This window comes from Schistocerca nitens, chromosome 9 (assembly GCF_023898315.1).
Source record: "Schistocerca nitens isolate TAMUIC-IGC-003100 chromosome 9, iqSchNite1.1, whole genome shotgun sequence".
Taxonomy (NCBI): domain Eukaryota; kingdom Metazoa; phylum Arthropoda; class Insecta; order Orthoptera; family Acrididae; genus Schistocerca; species Schistocerca nitens.
The window spans coordinates 323,176,816-323,182,094 of NC_064622.1; the positions used below are offsets into that span (position 1 = coordinate 323,176,816).

Here is a 5,279-nt window from a genome sequence, read left to right on the forward strand (position 1 = left end):
TCAAGAAGAATATAATAATTACAATCCCAAAGAAAGCAGGTGTTGACAGATGTGAAAATTACCGAACTATCAGTTTAATAAGCCACAGCTGCAAAATACTAACGCGAATTCTTTACAGACGAATGGAAAAACTGGTAGAAGCCGACTTCGGGGAAGATCAGTTTGGATTCCATAGAAATGTTGGAACACGTGAGGCAATACTGACCTTACGACTTATCTTAGAAGAAAGATTAAGGAAAGGGAAACCTACGTTTCTAGCATTTGTAGACTTAGAGAAAGCTTTTGACAATGTTGACTGGAATACTCTCAAATTCTGAAGGTGGCAGGGGTAAAATACAGGGACCGAAAGGCTATTTACAATTTGTACAGAAAGCAGGTAGCAGTTATAAGAGTCGAGGGACATGAAAGGGAAGCAGTGGTTGGGAATGGAGTGAGACAGGGTTGTATCCTCTCCCCAATGTTATTCAATCTGTATTTTGAGCAAGCAGTAAAGGAAACAAAAGAAGAATTCGGAGTAGGTATTAAAATCCAGGGAGAAGAAATAAAAACTTTGAGGTTCGCCGATGACATTGTAATTCTGTCAGAGACAGCAAAAGACTTGGAAGAGCAGTTGAACGGAATGGATGGTGTCCTGAAAGGAGGATATAAGATGAACATCAACAAAACTAAAACGTGGATAATGGAATGTAGTCGAATTAAGTCAGGTGATGCGAAGGGAATTAGATTAGGAAATGAGACACTTAAGTAGTAAAGGAGTTTTGCTATTTGGGGAGCAAAATAACTGATGATGGTCGAAGTAGAGAGGATATAAAATGTAGACTGGCAATGGCAAGGAAATCGTTTCTGAAGAAGAGAAATTTTTTAATATCGAGTATTTATTTAAGTGTCAGGAAGTCGTTTCTGAAAGTATTTGTATGGAGTGTAGCCATGTGCGAGGTGCATTCAAGTTCTAAGGCCTCCGATTTTTTTTCTCCGGACTGGAAAGAGATAGAAACATGCGCATTGTTTTAAAATGAGGCCGCGTTCATTGTCAATACGTCCCAGAGATGGCAGCACCGTACGGCAGATGGAATTTTGCCGCCATCGGTGAGAATGAGAACTGTTTTAAATACTTAAAATGGCGACGTTTTCCTTACTTGAACAGCGTGCAATCATTCGTTTTCTGAATTTGCGTGGTGTGAAACCAATTGAAATTCATCGACAGTTGAAGGAGACATGTGGTGATGGAGTTATGGATGTGTCGAAAGTGCGTTCGTGAGTGCGACAGTTTAATGAAGGCAGAACATCGTGTGACAACAAACCGAAACAACCTCGGGCTCGCACAAGCCGGTCTGACGACATGATCGAGAAAGTGGAGAGAATTGTTTTGGGGGATCGCCGAATGACTGTTGAACAGATCGCCTCCAGAGTTGGCGTTTCTGTGGGTTCTGTGCACACAATCCTGCATGACGACCTGAAAATGCGGAAAACTTTACAGAAGCTCTCCTGCGAACCTTGCAGAACTAACACTCCTGAAAGAAAGGATATTACGGAGACATGGCTTAGCCACAGCCTGGGGGATGTTTCCAGAATGAGAGAGCTTCTGTAAAGTTTGGAAGGTAGGAGACGAGATACTGGCAGAAGTAAAGCTGTGAGTACCGGGCGTGAGTCGTGCTTCGGTAGCTCAGTTGGTAGAGCACTTGCCCGCAAAAGGCAAAGGTCCCGAGTTCGAGTCTCGGTCGGGCACACAGTTTTAATCTGCCAGGAAGTTTCATATCAGCGCACACTCCGCTGCAGAGTGAAAATCTCATTCTGTAAACATCCCCCAGGCTATGGCTAAGCCATGTCTCCGCAATATCCTTTCTTTCAGGAGTGTTAGTTCTGCAAGATCGCAGGAGAACTTCTGTAAAGTTTGGAAGGTAGGAAACGAGGTACTGGCAGAAGTAAAGTTGTGAGTACCGGGCGTGAGTCGTGCTTCGGTAGCTCAGTTGGTAGAGCACTTGCCAGCGAAAGGCAAAGGTCCCGAGTTCGAGTCTCGGTCGGGCACACAGTTTTAATCTGCCAGGAAGTTTCAAATGGAAGATTGTCACGATGGGCGCTGTATCTACAGGAATTTGATTTTAGTATTGTTTGCATACAGGGTTCTTCAAATATTATTGCTGATGCTTTATCACGTGCACCTACAGGTTTGAAACAAAGTGCTGAGGAGGACTGCAAAGAAAACAATTATTTTTTGATGTATATTCAAGGTGTTGCGTTTGAAAATTTTATTTCGTCTTCGCTCCAGGACATCGCTAAGAAGCAAAACAAGGATCCAATCTGGAAGGACATTAAAGAGAAGTGGAGGAGAAAGGAAAGCGTAGCGATTAGACAGTATTATTTAGTTCGCAATGATATTCTTTTTAAACGAAAATCGGTTGACAACTCTGTTTGGTTAGTTTGCATTCCTGATGAGTGGGTTAATAAATTGTGTTGTGGCGTAACAAGACAGACACGCCACTCGGAAGTAGCCGAAAGGCACGCGTTAACTCACGCAGGCTAGTAGATAGGTCTGAAACAGGATACGTAATGAATGCTATAAAGAAAAGTACGTAGCTCCTGGAATACTTAACTTTAATCCATCCTTGTGGTACATCGCTCTTGACTATACAAGTGAGATACAAACTATGTAATGCTAATGGCGCCTTCCTAGGTCGTAGCCATTGACTTAGCTGAAGGCTATTCTAACTATCGGCTCTGCAAATGAGCGAGGCTTCGTCAGTGTGCATCGCTAGCTACGTCGTCCGTACAACTGGGGCGAGTGCTAGTCCGTCTCTCGAGACCTGCCGTGTGGTGGCGCTCGGTCTGCGATCACTGTCAGTGGCGACACGCGGGTCCGACATGTACTAATGGACCGCGGCCGATTTAAAGCTACCACCTAGCAAGTGTGGTGTCTGGTGGTGACACCACAAATTGATTTCGTATACACATTTCAGTTATACACACTTTGGACCCAGAAAATGCTTTCATAAATTACGAGAAAATTGCTACTTCAGCAATATGGAAAAACGTATTCGATTTGTTCTTGCCAAATGCAAATTATGTCAAAAGGCTAAGCCGCCAACTATTTCTCACAGAGCACCGTTGTTTCCTATGATTCCAGCGAAATTTAAGGAGATGGCTGTAGTCGATTTGTTCGGTCCAGTGGTTCGTTCTACTTAATGGTTTTGCGTACTTTGGTAGCAGTGGAATTGACATCAAAATATGTGTGTTTTACACCTTTACGCAAAGTAACAGCTCGTTCAGTATCTAATGCTTTCATCAAACATTTTCTTAAAGAAGTGGGTCATGTTGATAAAGTTATATCAGATAATGGATCACAGTTTCGCTCTAAAATTTGGCTTCGTATTCTACGGCGTCGTAAGATTAAACCAATTTTCGTTTCACTTTTTCACCCTCAATCTAACGCTTCAGAGAGATAGATGAAGGAAATCAATAAATTGTGTCGTCTTTATATTGCCGGCCGCTGGTGGCCGAGCGGTTCTGGCGCTACAGTCTGGAACCGCGCGACCGCTACGGTCGCAGGTTCGAATCCTGCCTCGGGCATGGATGTGTGTGTTGTCCTTAGGTTAGTTAGGTTTAAGTAGTTCTAAGTTCTAGGGGACTTATGACCTCAGCAGTTGAGTCCCATAGTGCTCAGAGCCATTTGAACCATTTTTGTGTCGTCTTTATTGTCATCAGAATCACAGAACGTGGGATCAGTATCTTCATATTTTTCAAAACATTCTGAATGAACTCCCTAATGATTCAACTACTTTACCGCCTATATTGATATTAAAAAATTAAGCACCGACAAATCGCATTTCTGAAATCGTTCATTTTCCGCCTACACGGAAACTGCGGCATTCTGAAGTTGTCAACCTGGCTCTACAAAATATTGCATCTGTGGCTGCTAGAAGAGAGAAATCAGCTAAACGTCCTGGTCGTTTAAAAATCTTGTCAGTTGTTCAAAAGGTGTTAATTAAGTCTCATCGATTGTCTCACAAAGGAAAAGGCTTGTGTCGCAAATTTTTTCTGCTTTATAACGGTCCATATAGAGTTCGCAAAATTATTCATGATAACACTGTCGAAGTAACTCTAAAATCACGGCCCTCTAAGGGAATACGTCATATATCGAACGTTAAAATTTTTGTGGAATGACATACTTTTAAGAAACTAACAGTTACACGTAAACACGCAGAGAATACAAAGATACCGCGCCGTGTTTTGGCGGCGGCACATACTCAAAGCAACAGTCAAGTCTGCGCGCCGCACAAGGCAGTCGTTGACCGCAAACAATTACTTCCTACGTCACGCGTACCTACAGCAGATCGAGCGCTCAGTGCGAATGCACTGACAGCCGTAAACGAATACACAGTCTAATTTCTCCGATTAAATTCAGTATAAAGCTATAGTGACTTGATAAATTATGTTATTAATGTTCAGTTTTATTCAGGATACAGTTGTATAAAATATTTAAGAAGTTCAGGTAAATTCTGCGTGTGTCCGACGTTAAGAGGACTTGCTATCGAGAAAATTTCAGGAAGAATGTAATTTCGAAGAAGAAAGTAATAAACTAAAAAGGTAACTATTAATTGAGTTTATTTCTCAGGTAACATATTTTTACTTAGGTATGTACTTTATACGTAATTTGCTGCTCGCGATTACGTGATTTATACTTTGGGTTAACTGATTATGACAATGATTGATTTATGAACAGGGTTGTTACTTATGTATATTATGCATCGCTTGGCTGCTCTGCTTTTTCACTGATGTCATATTTTTTTATTATGTGCCTGCTGTGCTTATTTATTTAAGTTATAATTGTCACCTGATTAGTTGTGCTGATATGGTTATGTATGTAAGTCATACTTTGTGATTTATCTGCTTGCGCCTTCATGTTTACTTATTAAGACTACATATGAACATTTATTTGTTTATGCTGATATGATGCTAATGACCTGTTTACTATGTAAGATATATACTTGCTGCTTTGCGTATGGATTGCATATTTACACATTTCTGTTTTGTTGTCATAACTACTCTTTAATTTGGTATATAGAAATGCTGATATACTGTGTACGAACATGGAGTTTAGGTCACACTATGGTATTAATTATAGATTGTTCGCTTGGCAGAGCCTCATTGTAGGAATTGTGCTACATCCAATTGTTGACATTCTGTTCTCTACTGGTATATTTACTCGCTATTGCATGTTTTGCTTACGCTCAGTGCTTAATATTTTAAGAAAATGAACTGCTATAATTCTACGAACGACATTG

General features: G+C 41.0%; 1 non-coding gene across 1 annotated transcript; it reads left to right on the top strand.

Annotated features, from left to right (window-relative positions):
• The first annotated feature begins 1,651 nt into the window (after positions 1–1,651).
• On the top strand, positions 1,652–1,726 carry Trnal-caa (transfer RNA leucine (anticodon CAA)). The gene has a single exon. It is a non-coding gene; the product is annotated as a tRNA-Leu (tRNA).
• Positions 1,727–5,279: the final 3,553 nt, after the last annotated feature.